This window comes from Malurus melanocephalus, unplaced genomic scaffold (genome assembly GCF_030028575.1).
Source record: "Malurus melanocephalus ecotype Western Australia unplaced genomic scaffold, MMel_1.1 scaffold_196, whole genome shotgun sequence".
Classification (NCBI taxonomy): Eukaryota; Metazoa; Chordata; class Aves; order Passeriformes; family Maluridae; genus Malurus; species Malurus melanocephalus.
The window spans coordinates 676,172-694,160 of NW_026623428.1; the positions used below are offsets into that span (position 1 = coordinate 676,172).

Genomic DNA, 17,989 nt, shown 5'->3' on the forward strand with positions numbered 1-17,989 from the left:
GCTATGCACCACTGGCACTAACCCAAGATTTGTTACTTAAGACTTCGCACAAATAAATAGTAACAAGAAAATTAACTAGTCTGTTATTCCAGTATGCCACTTCATATAATATGAGAAAATATGCCAAACTCCATAAAGAATCATTTGTTCAAAACTGGTTTKAAATATGTTGTCAACGTTAGACAAATTATTACTGTCAACAGATATTCAAATTCTCACTTTCATCAGTGATTTTTCACTTTGGGTCACGTTCTCTTGCTACYGAAATTAATTCAGTTTTCCTGCTCATTTCATAATTTCATTTCTCATTGCCAATATCTTTTCTATTTAAATCGATTCAGATTTTAAAGAAAGCAGGATCCTTTACAGTTACTGTTAAACTGTATTGAAAGATTTCTTCACAAACCTGAAGTTGAATTCAATGCACGTGCAGCTCTCCAGAAGTCAATAGTTACATCMATAAAAATTTGATCTCCATATGCAAGAATGTACCACCATAATCAAATACTTTAATTTAGGGTACACCTGGGTAAAAATTGTCCTCCTACTACATTACACAAGTGCAGGAGAAAAAATCCTGAAGTTTTGACATCATAAATATCTATAATTAACAAGTAATAAAATCCACAGTACAGCTGTGTGCACTGTATAAAGTGTATTTTTTAAAAAAACTACATTCTAAAAGAACTTGAATAAAAAATTAAAATAAGAAAATAAATTTGGAGGAAGGAGCACAATTCAATTAGAAATTCTTTACAGCATGGCAAATACAAGCCTTGTACCTTTTTTCTTTTTTTTTCCTTTTATATATACATAGTTTGGTATATCAGATTACTGCTATGAGCCAAAGATTCCACTTGCTGTGTAAACTATAAAATACTACGGAATATATAGAAAGGTTTTTTTGGGAAGAGCTGACATAGAATAGCTTACTCTTGTGAATGACCTCTTGCAATATTTTTCTTCGTGTGTATATTTTATACAGATACAGAAACATGATACATGTGTTAATGAGTTAAGAACTTTTTATTTTATGGCATGTGTATTAGTCACATCTAAAATTACATTAACTGGCATTCAGAGGACTGCACACTATGTTTCTTTCTTTACTTCATCCAAGTATTAATGATTCCAACAACTACCTCATGACACCCTGTGGAATTCTTAAGCAATTGCACATTTCAGCTTCACCAAAACAAATTCTCAAGTAAAAGGCAAAAACCAGGAGAGTGAATATTGATTACATGTTCTTTGAAACGAAGTTAAGATCTGGTCCTTTATTATCATCAGCTTGACCTACCAATTCTAGGCACCCTAAATTAAAGTACTTATTTCCTATGCACAGTGCTTATCTGAATTCCACAGCATTTACACGATTTCCTTCCTCTTAAAACTAATTGAAAATATGAGCCAACCCTTAACCAAGAAAACATGTTCTAAAATTATTCAGCATTTACAAAATTCTTTCCTCAGAGGTAAAGAGAACAGGCAGCAAATTAAAAACATCCCCATTGAATCACAACTGCTTTAAAATAAGTCGCTCAATACACACACCATAGATAAAATAAGAGGAAAGGATCTAATTATTCTTCTATTTGTGCTATATAAACCTGAAAGAAATACTTTGACGGGAACAGGACCACACTGRGGTATGTGAAAGTAGAATCAGTACCACAGAGTATTTGTTTGTTGGGATGGGCACAGGATTAGCAAAGACCTAACACAGACAAGGCTTTATGACCAGTTAATCACAGAGTTCTCTCAAAAAGATTACAGGAGACAAAAAGATTGAGCGGTCTCACATGCTAAAATCTTGGAACACAAGATATGATTTAGTTCTTCCTGAGTTTTTTAAACCTAGAAAGAACAACWAACCCTCTGGTAACCTCTGTCATTCTCCAACACACATACACATTAGGGTACAAGCATATCTGTAAGGATACAATTCTATTATTGAATAACGACTTCTGAGCATGCCTGAATTCAGTTTATGGCAGGGACTGTTAAGACCTTCTTAATCCTCAAGCACTTATATTTTTTTTCTGATAGGAAGTTAGTTACTGTGAACTTTTGTCAACATCTATTTCTTACCTCTGTCAACCATGTCCCTGTGCCAGGATGAAAAGAAACTGCCTTATTCTTTCTGTATTTCAGAAAGTGTGTATATTCCCAGGGCTTATGCCAGACTTTATTCCTTCTTTTAAAACAATACTTTTACAGATAAATGTCTTTCCTGTGAGGCATCCTGTCAATAAACCTCAAGTGCTAATCTTGTCACCTTTTGGCGACTGTCTCAGGAATGCTTATTAAATACTCAAGGGATTAAATTAAATCTCACCCGCAGACAGGCTTTAAAATTCTCCAGTAACCCAAGTTCTCTAAAGAAAATTCCTTTCATTATCAAAATTAAGGTACTGTACCATGGAACCTGCAAGAAAATTATATAATCAAAGAAAATATTCCATGCTGTAACAATTTGCCTTCAGAGATATGCCTTAAAGTGTAAGAGTTTAAGAGCCTGTAAGAGAGAAATTACCTGAGACTTCTTGGGCCTAGCTAATGAAAACATAAAACCATATAYTTAAACTTAACTGCATGTATTTCCCTCTCTGTTCTGTATTTAAGTAAGTTAGACAAGTATTTTGTAATAATAGGGGTTTTTACTCTTAAAGTTCATTTTGCTCTCTTCTAAATTTCTCTAGGCAGAAGTCTGTGATTTGTTCCATATAAAACACAAATCACATCAATTCCACTCAAGTAGATCAATAATATAAGATTAGTTTTATTCAAATTTAAAACTGAAACCCATGTAAGAAAACAACTTCTGTATGCATTTACATTACTTACAAAAAAACCCCAATATTGTATTTTAACAAAACAATTCTCCAAGAACTGTTACAGTCTACTTTAAACAAGTAATCACATTATAAGAAAAAGAGATTTAACTAATAGCATTCATCCAACACGAACACTATCTATGACTACTTTAAAACTTAGGATTCATTTTCAGACTTCAGCTTCTGCCTCAYACACATAGATAACAAAAGACAAAAGTAATGCAACAATTAATCAAAACAGAAAAAAACAGGCATAGTTCAAACATAAAAACTCTAAATGGCTACTTACACATAATTTATTTTTATTAGACTCATGGTAAATGATCTGGTTCATWTGGTCCTTTTCAGAAACATCTCAGGATATCCCAGAACATGAAACCAGCTTGGTATTGACTCAGTAAAGTAAAWGTCTACAGACATCCCAACATCTCCTTTCAGAAAGTGTGCATGCATAATTTGTAATGAAACAGCCAGGAAAAAAATAATTTTATAACTTTACCCTACCATGACTGTAAAAATATTACTACCTGAGTAGTAAYAGTAGACTTAATACAGAGATATAATTTTTGGAAAGCACTATAGATTTTTAGCAAGAATTTTTTTTACCATATGGTGTACAGTTACTAAGTATCAGATCAGTCAAATATTTTAAAATTAACAGGCCTTACAGCAGCTATTTGAGGTTCCAGTCTATGCAGTGAGAGAGGAAATTTTTTTAAGAGTCATGATATGACCTAAATAAGTTCTTAGTTTAAGCAGAATTTCCAATAACAAAACGAGCCCATTGAAGGACAACTTCTGCTTCAACAGGTTGACATTGCAGAATGACTTTGGTCTTGAAAGACACTGCCCCAAAAATTGCTTCCTCATTCAGTGCCAAGTAACTTCCACTTTTTTGTTCTATTTAAATAGGCAGACAGACAAGCATTARTTGGGAATATTTTTTCAAAAGTAAAAAATCACATACTTTTAGATCCAAAAATAAAAATAAATGCTATGTTAAAAATCTATACTATCACATAAAACTCTTTAAAATATTATAAAATATGCAGCTGCTTGCAGCTGAAGATGTTCATTCAAGGGTAGGATTTGTACTAATCTTTTGCTTTACTGACATAACTGGAAAAAAGCTTGTTATTCTTATAATGACATGATAAAATACTCTTGGATTCCAGAGGTAGATCCAATATCCTCTAAAGTGCTTGATTATGTCTCAAAAGAGTAACACTTCTTCCTGATAGCTGCCCATTGAACAATATGTTCTCAATTTAAAATATTTCCAAAGTGCCTTCCTGTTACTACCTTGCAAATTTATATTTTCCAACTTTAAGGAGTACAGCAGCATTTTACTTCAGATTAAAACACACTTCATAGTTCAGCAGTAATTTTTAACTCTATATTCTTACAATATTTTGCCCCAAAAGACTTAAATACCAGAGATTTAAGATGGCCCAAAGCATATGGCCAGGTCAATCCTACTAACTCAGAGACAATAAAGGTATTTTTAAACCTGTCCATAAATATTGCATAGACGCTTCAGGTTATGTAAAAGAACATTTCCAGCTACAGATAATATGGTGTGTGCCCAAGAAGAAAGCAGTCTCCAGTTCAATAGGTATGCAAGGTTTCCACAAAAAGAACCCGAAAAGTCTAATGACTTTTTAGCTCAAACTGCCTTCAGAATGACAGTTCAAAACACCAAAATGCMGCTGCAAAGTGACTGTCACAAAGGAGCTAACGAAGCAAGTGCTGCTTCAGACATCAGCCCTCACTTTAACCCGACAGAACAGAACAGCGTGAGCTGGTAATCACCCCAATGCCACCTTCCCAACCCAATCCTTCAGAATCTTGCTGTGTTTGACAAGCTTAAAAACCAGAAATATACATAAGAGCAGAATAGGAAACCAGAATAAAAGAACAGGTAGTCAGAGCCTTTCTCCTGATGTACACTTACACRTTACAGCAATTCAACACAACACATTTTCTACTTCTTTAAACTCATGATGGTTTTGTTGTTAGGATCACACAGCTGATCAGATAATACTGGGGTTTGAAAACTTAAATATATGGCTGATCATTATTTTTATATCTGTCTTCTTTATATGTAAATTATTATATCCTATATATTCATTTACATTATCAACCACATGGTGGTGTCTACTTTAACCAATGCAGAAGCTTCATCTTCCTTTTTCCTTCACTTGAAGCTCCTGATTTTTACATGCAATTTGTCTCTAAAGAAGCAGAAGGTGCTTTGGGTCAGAAAGATGTTATTTTAGATTGTTTAAGCAAAATAAGGCTTCAAATTCTAATTGGTGTCTAATTGAACACTAAAGCTGTAGTAGAAACCAAATGTAAAGAAAATATAAGGCAAAAGCAAGTTTATACAGATGCTGGTATCTGGAAATGGGAATTTTCACAGAATGGAATGAAGAAAATAGAACAAGCAACAAGAAGGGAAAGGTATAAAACCTGTGATGAAGTCATTAACACTGACAGCAGAATCACAAGTGTGGGGTTCTGCCACCTGAACAGCACTAAGAGATGCTTTTATACTGTATTTTACGCAAAATGTCACATTTTCTTACAACAAATCTGTCCTAAGGAGTATGTAATTTAGGAATACAGGAGTATTTTAAAATCTAGAAGACATTCTTGCTATGAACAGTTTAGTCCCATATGTTCACTCTGACTATCCATCCATTTGATAGTCTACTCAACACATCCACCACAGTATAGTCATAAAGGTGCAAATAACAAAAATAAATATATTAATGAAGACATGAAATTTACATTGATATTAAGCTTCTGAACATACGTTATACAGTAATTAAACTTCCCTAAAATAGGCTAAGGAAAGCAASTAAGTCTGTAGTAGAATCCAAAGATCTACTCCCATAATGTGCAAGTATTTCCCACATCACTGTTTGTGCTGTAYGATTCAGTTTGTTAAATGCACCAGCTGAGGGTTAGGGAAATTTCAGGGAAAACAGCACAGTACAAAAGCATAAAGTATTATTACAGTATATAAAAAAAAAAACCATAGGATTTGAAGTTGACCTAAATAGAAAATATATATATAACTTATCATTTTGGAGGGAGAAAAAATATATAGAAAGAAGAAAAAGAGCCTGTGAACTGGTGATCACTAGGGGGATAAGTATGCCATGCACAGGGATAATGCAGCAATATTCTCTGGTCAGTGCCTGTTATATGTGACTTGAAAAGAAATAGTCTATTTCATGATTGGAAACATCAGCCTACTCTCTCATGAACACATAGAAACTGACAGCGTCCTACTGCATCAATAAATAGAAGCAAATGCAACTAAAATTGGAGCCCAAATGTGATAAGTATCTTTTCTTCTTCTTCTTCCAAAACAAACATGTATGTTTGTTTTATTGTGCAGCCACTGAAGGAAATACTTTATCCACTTTTACTCACGGTGAGATTCTAGATCCTTCTGTAATGCAGGATTCAAAGGTGCAGGTACAGGAAGGATTCAGAGGAATCAAGAAGCATTAAGAAAGAAGAGGTGTGYGCTGAGTTTTCATACAGAGGGGGGAAGAAAACTCCCCCAGGGCTGCTTAGGGAAGAGCTCCATCCCCAAGTCAGCTGATACTTTTACAGGGCTATAAAAGCAGGTCAGTGGGCAAACGAGCCAGGAGAGGGGAAGGCTGTCGCACAGAAAGGAGCTCCTGGACTGAAAGCTTGGCTTCTGTTGCCAGACTCCAGCTGAGAAAGAGCTGGAACTTAATGCTAAAATTAACCTTCACCAGGAAGCTAGCCAAAAGAAGCCTGGGCTGATAATATCCACTTGTGTTTCTGGAAATACTCAGTCTCTGTCTCCTTCTCCTCAGGGGCCAATAAATTCTCCGAACAAAACAGCTTGACTCTTGGACTCTTCTAAGCAGGGCTCAGGATCTTGTGAGACATCCATTGGAAAGCTTTTGTTCTCATTATATCTATTTACTGTGATGTAATTCAGAATGCAATAGGTATTTTCCAGATAGTAAATACAGAAATACAAACTAGAATAACACATAATTCCATTTATGACACATGAGGAGGCAGACATTCATTCTTAACAAGTAAATGCTTCTATAAAGTCTGTCTGTACATATAAGGGCCAGATTTTCAAGCTAGGTTGGTTAGGTACCTACATCTCACAATATTTTACAAGTTACTATTTTGAAGTCTAGCCCAATCTGCACATTGAGAGCACCTGAACTACTTGTCAAAGTTAACCTTGAAAAATCATAGCTTTCTGCTCAATCCTACCTTTCAGGTGCTTGAAAATACCTGGTGATACTTTACTCATGGCCAGTTTTGTACTGTTTGGTATAGATGCATATAAAATAGGCCGTGTTGGCTGACACAGGAGTTTTTAAAGCAACTTGCATAAAACACTGTCATATGCCACTAAGAAAACTRCATATACTTAATATACAGTAATGCAAATACACACTGAGGAAAAAAAAGCTGCTTTGGCATTCTCATACTTTTAATACAGATCACTGAAGCTGAATGTGATTTTCAGCGTGTATCTTGTCATCCCTACTATGTCTGTATCAATTGGGAAGACTTGGGGGCCTCTGCCCAGATTGAAAAGTTACAGCAAATCTCATAAAAAAGTTAACAGATGGTGAGAAGAGAGGGGAAGCTCAAGTTGTACAGACAAGTGTTGGGCAACAGGGAATGCTGAAAAAGGAAGATACAAAAGAAACAGAGTAAGAATAGGCACCTCAAGAGGCTGCAGAGAGAGAGCAGGAGCCAGTGCAACAGTAGTTTGGGAACTCTTCCAGAGCAATGAACACAGAGAAATCAAAAGGCTGGACAAGAACAGGGAGTAACGAGAGGTGTATGTGGTGTGCAGTGCTTTAAAATACAGAGATATCTAAAGGGAAATACACATAAAGAGAGGGAAAAACAACATAAGCTGTAAAATAGATGACCAGCCTGTTCTGAAAGCAGATTTAGCTYGGATATCCAAAGTATTACATGAAAAAACTAAAAAGCATGTTCCCTTTCATTTAATTAAAAGTATTTCATTTTAAAATATGTTATTAAAAACAATGTGGTTATTAAAGTGCAATAAAGTCATTTTACGCCCCTAGGAAAATTATTAAGATAGGAAAACAGAGAGACATCCAGAAAAAAAAGATTTCTTTTTAATTACAGGAAAGAGCCATAACCTTAAGTTCTGAACAAMAGGCAGAAACCTTACAAACTGTACTTCTTTTCAAAGTGAAAARTTGAGCAGGTTGTGATGTGGAGAGGCTGGAAGCCTGACTTAATCCCTAGAGAAAAAGCCATATTTTCATTCACTGTAAGGATCACCTTCAAATCCTGCTTGTGAGCAGTGGAACATACTATAATACTCTAAGATCCTTTCCAGGGCTGCCTATGTTACACCCAGCAATGAAAAACCTATGGTAATTGAATTTCCTTTCCCATCTGAAGGCTATCCAATCACTTAATAGATGACCTTGTCAATCTGATTTCATGCTACTCATTTTCTAAGATTTACACTGTCCAAAATAATTTCTCCTCATTTGTGATATTTATACCTTCAGAACGTTAAAATAAAAAACTAAGCTCTATTGACTTTAGACAGATACCGGAACCCCACAGGTTTCTAACCATTCTTCTTGTCTGACACTTTGACATTTCCATCCTTCTTCTGACCATGAGATGTCTGAAATCACACATGGTTTTTCAGGTGGGATGACACAAAAGTCATTTAGAGAGCAGTTATCATCTTTTGCTCCACCACCCATTATTTTTGCAGACAGAATATTGGCAATTTTCACTACCACATCCTGTTTGAAATACTTTTCGAAACTGTATTAATCACTGCCTTCAGCCTCCTGGCATTAACACTCCAATCTCCTTTTTCAGACTAGTCATCATCTTTTTTTACCCATCTGCATTCACAGGTGGTTGGTCTTTTTTTCCTTAATTTTAACACCTAAGAATATTTTCTACATGAAAGTGCTGAAGAAGGTTTTATTTGAAACAAGTCTGCCTTCTCACTCCAAATAAGTCCCTCCCAGCTGCAGTTGTTCATTTTTCTTTTTGATGACTCTTCAATCAACTTAAATATTTTTTTTATTACCTAAAATATTTTAATCACTTTTATTCTTACTGTCTTAATTTTGTTTCATATTCAATCCAGATTTATAAAATATTTCACATCTAGAAAGTCACTGCTCCACTGAAATACCATATACTTTATGTAAGCAATACAGTCAAGGAATTGACACCAACTTTCAACTCTATCRTAATTTGTAGTATCCCAGGTTTTCTTGCCTATTTTTCATACTTTAATTTATGTACATGTGCACCGTAATACTTTCAAAATACCTGTTTTATTCTTACTAACACCACTATCTATTTCTATTGTTGGCTTAAGGTTACTCTTTAAATCACCAGCTTGAGTGAAAGAAAAGAATACCTTTATTTCCTTTCCTGGAAAGTTTAAAGAGATATTTAACATGCTTTGTAAAGTTCGAATTTGAAACCCAATACATTTCCCATTTAAACAACTCCTGTAGTTTTGATTCCAATGAAAAGCTATAAAAGATACAAGAGTCTAGACAAAAGCAAAATAAATGCACATTTAAACATCATCACGCTGTTCCACAGGACAGTGCAACTCAGACCATACACAATTCAGAAGACAACAAATGCCTAATTGCAGCATGCTACGACTGATTTTGCCAGAAGATCTGGCCATAAAATACATTAGAACAGTAATGATSTATCTCCTTATAGGAACAGTTTCACAACACCCCTTTAACACAGAGCTATGCRACAATATAAAACGTATTTGGTATAAAGACTTCAAAAGTACAGATGGATAATTCACTTSAGAGATAATGTTAGCTTTTTTTGATTGTTTCAGAACATAGAGAAGTCYCTTAACTTTTGTTAAGTGAGAAACTTTCAGATAAATGTACTGTTCCTAATTCTAAATTATAAATTAATTGCATAGAACTTGTAAATCACAGACATTTCACGACTGAAGGGAAAAAATTGCAAGTTCACTGCTTTAAAACTGTTCAATCATATTTAGTCCTTAATTACAAATCTCTTTCCAAAGTCTTCAGATTTCCAATATTATCTTATTTTTTAGTTTTCCTGTAAAATATTCTACTTAATAATATAATACTTTACCAAAATMAAGAGAGAAAAACTACTTTATTCTCAAATTAAGACATAAAGGGCAGAAAGGTTAGAGAGGGAGGAGGGATGCCCTAAAAAGTGAAATTAATTTTAAATGGAAAAAAAATCTTTTTAGAAGATGTAATAGAAAAGAATTTTACAWTGAAAGTAAAAATACCAGCCCTRTCCCCTCAGTACTATAAATAATGGATACAGGAATTCAATACAGCCATGTTGATTGCTACTATAAGAGCACCCTGGCCATAGAAATCGCATTTAAAAGGCTGTAATGGAGAATCCGGTTTCACATGCTATCATTTTATATGAGTTTCCTGAAGTACCAGTGGTAAAAAGTAGGAAAAAAAAAAMCCCATAGCAGTCAAGCTGAAATGGTTAGGCAGTAATTAATCAGAAATAATAATATTCCTTCTATTGGAAAGTTTCCTTTTAGCTCCCTGGTTACATTCATCTATAAGGGACAGTGGAATACATTTACATGAAAGAAAAGCTTTGCAAAAGGGTAACAGAGCCCTGGCCCCTTTCTTTAGAGACGTCTTTTCTAAATCATTCTAAATTAACATATGGTCAGTGTACATAGGTTTATACCCATTAAAAGCTGAAGTGTTCAAAATGTTCATCAGAGAACTCAGATTCTTGTTACTGTGAGATGTAATTCAATATTTTCACTAGAGCTGCCCCAAAGACAATGCACATATTGAGTTTCACCATTAGTTACTGCCAGCCAGACACAGTATTCTACATATAAACTATCAAAGCAGCCCTAAACTTCAACTGAAATGTTAAACGCAGCAACTTGGATGTCTTTAATCAACATCTGCTGAACAGTTTAGTTTCTTTAAAACAGCAAAGGTAAGACAGCAATGCTTTAATGTAAATGTCTGAATAGGAAGTAATCTGTAATCTGATATGGTTTTCCCTTTAAGATAGTTTGCTTTTGGTATGAAAAATGTCCTTAAAAAAAAAAAAAAAAAAAAAAAAAAAAAAAAAAAAAANCACTGAATTGCCTTTATCTTGTATCTCCTCAAAACTTTAACTGTAAAATTCTAAAAAACTTGAGCATCACTTAACAATGAAGTTATCACAGTCTAACACCTCCATTTTCACTGTGTTCCATTCCAAGGAGAGATACCACTGACAGTTTGGATTGAATGATGGCAAGGTCAATGCTGCAGAATTCCCAGAGGTAGAAAAGAGCTACCTGCCCATGGGTGTATCTTCTTCCCCCCCTCCAAAGTTGGAATGATTTATAAGGGTTCATGGAAGGTGTCGCAATCCAAAAATTTCAAGGACTAATTATATTATATTTCATAAACTGACAGAACACAGAACTCAGTAACAGCTGCAGTGTGCAAACAGTGAGAACTGATGMACACATAAAATGCCAGGAAATAAACTATTTTAATTCTAATTATTGTAAATCTAACACAAGAGAAGTTCCCATGGACAGTTCATGGGGATGATCTTTTTAGCAACTAAAGCAAACTCCTGTTTCCTATTACTATATTCTGCTTCTACACTTTGAAGTTCTTCCCATTTGTTCAGCTGCTTACTATCACATCCACCTCCCAACATTCAAAGAACCTCAAAAGTTCATGGATTTTTATTAAATAAACATTCAAATCAAACTATAAATGGTTCCCATGACAGCCACAACAAAAACGCAGACTTAACCATGGATAAAGATTTTTGGGATAGGACACAGCAGGTACTTCACTCAAATTTAAATTATGCTTTAACACCCTCCCAATCCTGTCTGTCAACAAGCTTTAGGATGAAGCCTTGACTGATTGCTGTGGACWTTTAGCAGCTTCTCCTCAAGATCAGCAGAAGGCTCTACAGAGAGCAGYGTGCAGAGGGTCCCATGCTGTACAGTCACTTTGTGAGGGGTTAACCACAGGGCAATAAAGGACTCTGTGCCTTTCTGGGGACATTAATGGAGACTTGTGCTGTCAACTTAAGGCATCTCTTAAGCAATAAATATAGTGGRCCTGATTTTTCTCCCTGATAAGTAAGAGGGCTTGCTGGCATAATTACCTTTAGCAAATTTACTGCAGATTCATTCTTAAGTGAATGGTAAATAAGCCCAATATTTCTTCCATATATAAAAGATTATACAATTTTATGCCATTTTTCTTTTTACTTTCCAAGAATTGCTTTACTCCATTCTCTTTGTTTCACTTTGATCTTAGCACTGTGCCTGGCTGGGCGTTAAAAATTAAAGTCAGGTGTGTTAGAAGGAAGTGAATTAGATTCAGATTCCATTCTAAAGTTGGACTTATTTTACTCATATTCAAACATACCACTGCTGATTCTCCCACCAAGAAATACATACTACTTGGCAACAAGAAAATTATCAAAGCAATCTGACCAAATAGACACACTAGCTCCGGCCACATCTGGTAACAATAATATGAAGGGAGAAGTATGAAGATAACAATTCTCATTTATTGTTACCATTAAACTTATCTGCATGCATACTCCTGAGTTCTTTGAACTTCATGATTTCATAAAGCCARTAAGAGCTCCACTCAAAGGTGAAGGGTGATGCTTTCCCAAATGTGATTAAACATCCAATTTACTGAGGAATTAGGGTTTCTAGTCACAGAGTGCTCAGTCAGAGGACAGCAATGGAATACCACCAGGAAAGCACAACTGCCAACACCAAGGAGCTCTAGCAATGAATAAATTAAGGTGGTTGATTCTATGCCAACAAAAGGGTAGGGTTTTAATACACTACAAAATTGGTGAAACCCAACTGCTAATGCATAACCCCCCTGTTTAGTAGGAAATGTTTCTTTTTTATTTCCAGGTATAACATACTTGGATATGCACTAGGTCAAGCTGCAGATCAAGTGTAACCGCTGATCTTAGCAAACAGATGAACAAGGATAGTGGCATCTATTTATTTTAGGATTAGGCAAAGATGGTTTATCAGATTAATAAATTATTCAGTCGCTATATTGCTGAATATTTCACACATTGGGCTATAAAAAATAATTCAGTTGAAATCATACATAAATTGTGTAATTTCTGAATCACTTAAGATTTAAATTTTCTTCTCATGGGGTTTACTGCGTGTTATTAGCAAGCTGATTCATTTATTTTCCTAAGGAACATTCCATAAAGCTATGATTTAAGACCTGCCTCTCCCTGTGAATCCCCCTCACCCTCATCAATGTCTGTGCCAGCCACCGAAGGTGAGAAGCCACCCAGCCTTCTTCCTCCCTGCCACAAATCAGTCACCTGGACCTTGAAACAGCTTCCAAGAGAGAGATCATCCTGTAATAAGGCATAAAAGCCTTTTGGGCTTGTGCAACACTTTGTTCCATGCCTTGCTTCTTGGGGGATCTGATTTTGTGTCATTTCAATGAGCTGTCAAGGGTTCAGTGCTGAAGCACTGGCATGTACAAAACCAGCTGAATCTGTCATGTTGAGACATTGGGAAATTGCCAGGCTGCCACTCAAAAAYGCAGTTCCAAGAGTGGGGAATCACATGAATACACCCTCAGTCAGCAGCTAAAAATTCTCAGTGAGTCATGACAGTAGGATACCTCTCTATGTAAAATTATTCTCAATTACACTTAAACTCCCCCTTATAATTTTTAATTCCCATCAGCAGACCTCTGTTACATTTTTTTGAAAGCAATTTCATTTCTTCCAAGAAAAATGTATTTCTCTTAAACAATTCTAATTTTCCCTGATTCTTTTTCAAATATATATATGTAACCATCAATTTCCCTAAATAATTCCTTTATGGAATATTCAAAATATGACAACTTCTACTCTCTTTTTGTCCAGTCACACCCTACATAACTGAGCACTTTCACACTTCAAAAGAAATTTCCTCCAACTCTATTAAAAAGAAAATACTACTCTTCAAACAGTTTAAAATTCCCAGCATGTGAGTTGGCTGTTTTCTCAGCATGAATAAAACTTAATATCTTATTTAAAGATAACTTTGTTAATTAGTAGTGACATTTCAGAGCTGAAGGGCAGCTTCCTTCCTCCCCAGTGGCACTGGTGTCACACCAGCAGTGTGAAACTCTTATGTAAGTGCCTCATTAAGCTTGGTCCCACTTTGCAAATGACACACTGTGTGTGAGAGCACTTGTGTATGCTGCAAATAACCTGAGAGTYCAACAATCCCATTCTCTTCAACAAATCAGGAATCCTCTCAAAACCAGCTAGCATAACGTGATCTACAATAACTTACACTAYTGCAGTCAATATTCCTTCTCAGTTAAGGCATGATATCCAATATATCTGATATTCCAAAATTGCCATGTTTACAGAACTGGCATTGGATAAAAGTTTTCAAGTTTTGTAATCCACTGAAACTCCATTTGAGGAATTCGGTGACCTTCTTACAAAGGTAAGTGCTTGTTTTGAAATAGGCCAGTAAGCAGAAGTGTATAATTTCACTCTTCTCTTTTTGGAGGGTAGGTGATCGAGGATAGGGAAGCGAACAACAAAATTCTAAACTTCTATACTCAGTGGATACAAAATTCATTGGAAAGGACATTTACTTCAATCACAGACTACACGAGAAAGATTCCCTAATTTATTGKTTTTTTGACACCTGAAATCTCCAGTCAGAATACTGATCTGTTTTGMAGAACAACCGGTTCAGAATTTGTCATCTTCACAAACACAACAGATCTGATTTGTGATTGCAGAACCCCAGTTCACATAACAGCCTATTTATAGTGTTCTGATAGAATTTAACAAAGTTAACAAAAACATCCTTTGTCATGGCATGACCCCTTTCCAGGAATATGAAAACATGCTCCCAGCTGATTAAACCATGAAAAAAGAAAATCCAWAGGTATCKTCTATCAGCAATGTGCTTGCACTTYCTGCTYGTTGCCTGCATCAAGCAATAACCATGCAAACCTCTCAGCCCAGGAGCAGCACTCCTTTGTTCACACCAAGACACTCCTAACCTGACCACATGCACATTTCCTCTTTTTTAGAAGACAGCCAACAGCAATGCATCCAATTAATCGTGCAACACATTCTAATTGAACACAAACTGGACAATATCACCTAAAGTGCAYAGTCCAGCCACTCCAAGTACAGATTCCAATTATTACATGAGAACTAAGACTTTATGACATTTCCTACAAATGCTAATTAGCTGGTAGGTTAAGGCCCTCAGTCATGTAGCACTTCATCAATCACAAAGCTTAAACTATTAAAGATGGRAACTGTAACATTTTACATGAAAAGTTATGTAGCAAGTCAAGTAGAATATTATATTAGCCCCCTCTAGCTGGGAYTCTTTTATGATTATCCTCACAAAAGAACTTCCACGAGCTGTTGTCCTAATATGATCCAGGTCAACATCCTCTACACTATTGTTATCTCAACAACTACTGTTCCCAACACTGAGACTCCTGTTTCAAAGCATTTAACTCCTGTTTTCAAGAATCTGTAGATTCCCAGAGAACAAAACACACCACTTCATCGACGGTACAAAAGGCAAAAGTTGGGATCAAAAAGCGGCATCATGCTGTCCAGCACTTCTGCCCTCCAGCCTCCAGCTCAGCCATATCCACAGAACTGGGACATTCTGGTAAGAAATACATAAAGATTTCTAAGGTCTGCCCCTCTGCATGCTGAACTGACAGATATGAGGTGTAAGACTAGCTTTGCCAGGTTAAACAAGGCTATTAAAGCAGCATACCCAACTTTACTGGCACTAAAATGGAACAGTGGTGCCAAAGATTCTAAAAGAAAGAAATATTAAGTAATATTGCACCTCTGACATTGACATGAGTTTATTATTACTCCATGCCAATCTACCTTGATCCAAATCCTCTAAACACATGCTGCTCCAGTGCTGGGCCTCCCCTAAGCCTGCAAATTACACTGAATCGTGCAGCAGTTTTGCCAATTTGGTCAAAAACTACACCAAAACCCCTGCATGGAAAGACAATGCACCATTAGATCCTTATCAAGCCTGTAAAATTTTCTGCAACTTTTTGCCCTGTGTTTGTCCAGGTGGCATCCCATGGGYCTCACCTCAGCTGTTTTGGGTTTGTTTCTTCCAGAGCTTTGGTAGGGAGCCCTCAACAGAGCCTGTCCTGCCCTCCAGGTGTGACAGCTATCCAGAAAGGAGAAGGAACTGCTCCCGTTTCCARAGGGAGTTTTTCAGGTTTTGGTTTTGTTTCCTTTGTATTTTTTTCATACAGCAGATAATGTATATAAGAGAAGGACTATAGATTAGAAATTGCATATTTCCAAGTTACATGTTCTTTCCTACTCAGTTTCRGGTTATTACTGACAGAAATATTTTTAAGCACTATACACAAATTCCTTTTTCCRTTACTTGAATACAACCATTGAAACAAGTATTATTTTAGGCCAAGGGAAGTACTTCAGGCTGAGTGGAGAGAGATGTAGCCATCTATCTTGCACCAGCAACTGAAGGCAGCAGCACAACTGGTTATTCACCAGTCTCATATCAAAAGTAAACAAAAACACAAGGATATAAAATTTGGTCCCACATAGGAAAAAGAAAATGGAGGCAAGCATTATAATTAGGGTTAATATTTCAAGCATTGTAATTAGGGTCAGAAGMATCTATCCAGATAGAACCTGCAAAGAAGAACCAGAAGCACTTCCTTAATTTTCAAGTTTCCAGGAGAGCAACCCAGAACCAGAGCAGCCCTGGAAAAGGGAGGGTATGTAAACACGGGACAATCCACTAATCCCCTGTGCTAAATGCTCACCCTAGAAATGTCTGGCTGCCATCCCAAAGGGTAATCAATATTGGAAAAAGCTGCTAAAAGGTCAGATGATCAGCAAAAACTGGAGAAAAGCAAAAGTCATGTGCAATCCAGAAAGGAGTAAAAGAAAAAAAGATAACTAGATTATTAAAATAAAGGATATAATTATTGTAATTAAGATAGATTAAAATACTTTTCCACCAAAATTTATTCTTAGTTGTGCTTGCAACTGGAAAGGCATGTTGCCAAAACTGGAAGGAAAACAGGTACATYTGACAATCTTTTTCTTAAAGCACAGCATCCTACACTACTACACTCTCTGAAAATCCCTGAAAAGGGACCGTTCAAAAACACTGCAATAATAACACTGCAGCACTAGGAATTAGTACTGCACACAGTCCAACATGCTTCTGAAATTACACACAACCAAAGCAGCAATCTGTGCTCCCTTTGCCTGTGGCAGAACACATGGACTGTACAAGGAATGAATGCCCAGGGACACGACTTCATCTGGTGAGGGTGAAACTATCTAGAACTGAAAGGCATTAATGAAAAAAAATAGACAAACACTGAACATCTTCCCTTCTGCATGCAAGCACTGTGACCCAGAGATGAGATTCCATCTGCTGCCAAGGGCACTGGAGTGCWCAAGGACACTAAACATGAGAAATCATGATCTAATAAGCACTGTCAAAATGAAGTGGAACACTTGGGTTAACCAGACAAGCAGATTGTTGGGGTTTTTTTCCAGATGAATGCTAAAGCTTGGGTTTGCACTGGTGACATACAGAATTTTCTACTTCAGAATTGTACACCAGGCACATGGAAAGTAAACATCAGAAACATCATTTATACCATCATATTCTAGATTTACTTAAATAAGGAGTGAGCAGAGCAGGACAAYATTCCAGTCAAATTTCTCTTTAGTCAAATGATCTGTGAGGGAATATTGGCAGAGAAACACATGTAAAATAAAGATCCAAATCTGAAAATGTGACCTAAGGGTAATTTTAAAAATGTATTTTCCAAATACAATGTTCTTCTCCTATAAACAAAACAATGGTATAATGACAATCTGGCATCAGTRTTTTTGGGCATTCTCACATCTACACATTAAAAGAATGTGGTTATTAAAAATGCTTCMGAGAAGCGAATCTACACATAGCTTTTGTGCTTCAAATGTAATATTTTTTGCTTTTTTTAAGTAATTATCAAAATACATTATTTTCTAAG

The 17,989-nt window shown here is 35.9% G+C and overlaps 1 protein-coding gene across 1 annotated transcript in view; it reads right to left on the reverse strand.

Annotated features, from left to right (window-relative positions):
- The window catches only part of ERC2 (ELKS/RAB6-interacting/CAST family member 2), a 369,196-nt gene that overhangs the window by 249,538 nt on the left and 101,669 nt on the right, over window positions 1-17,989 (reverse strand). The gene's annotated exons all lie outside the window — the stretch shown is intronic.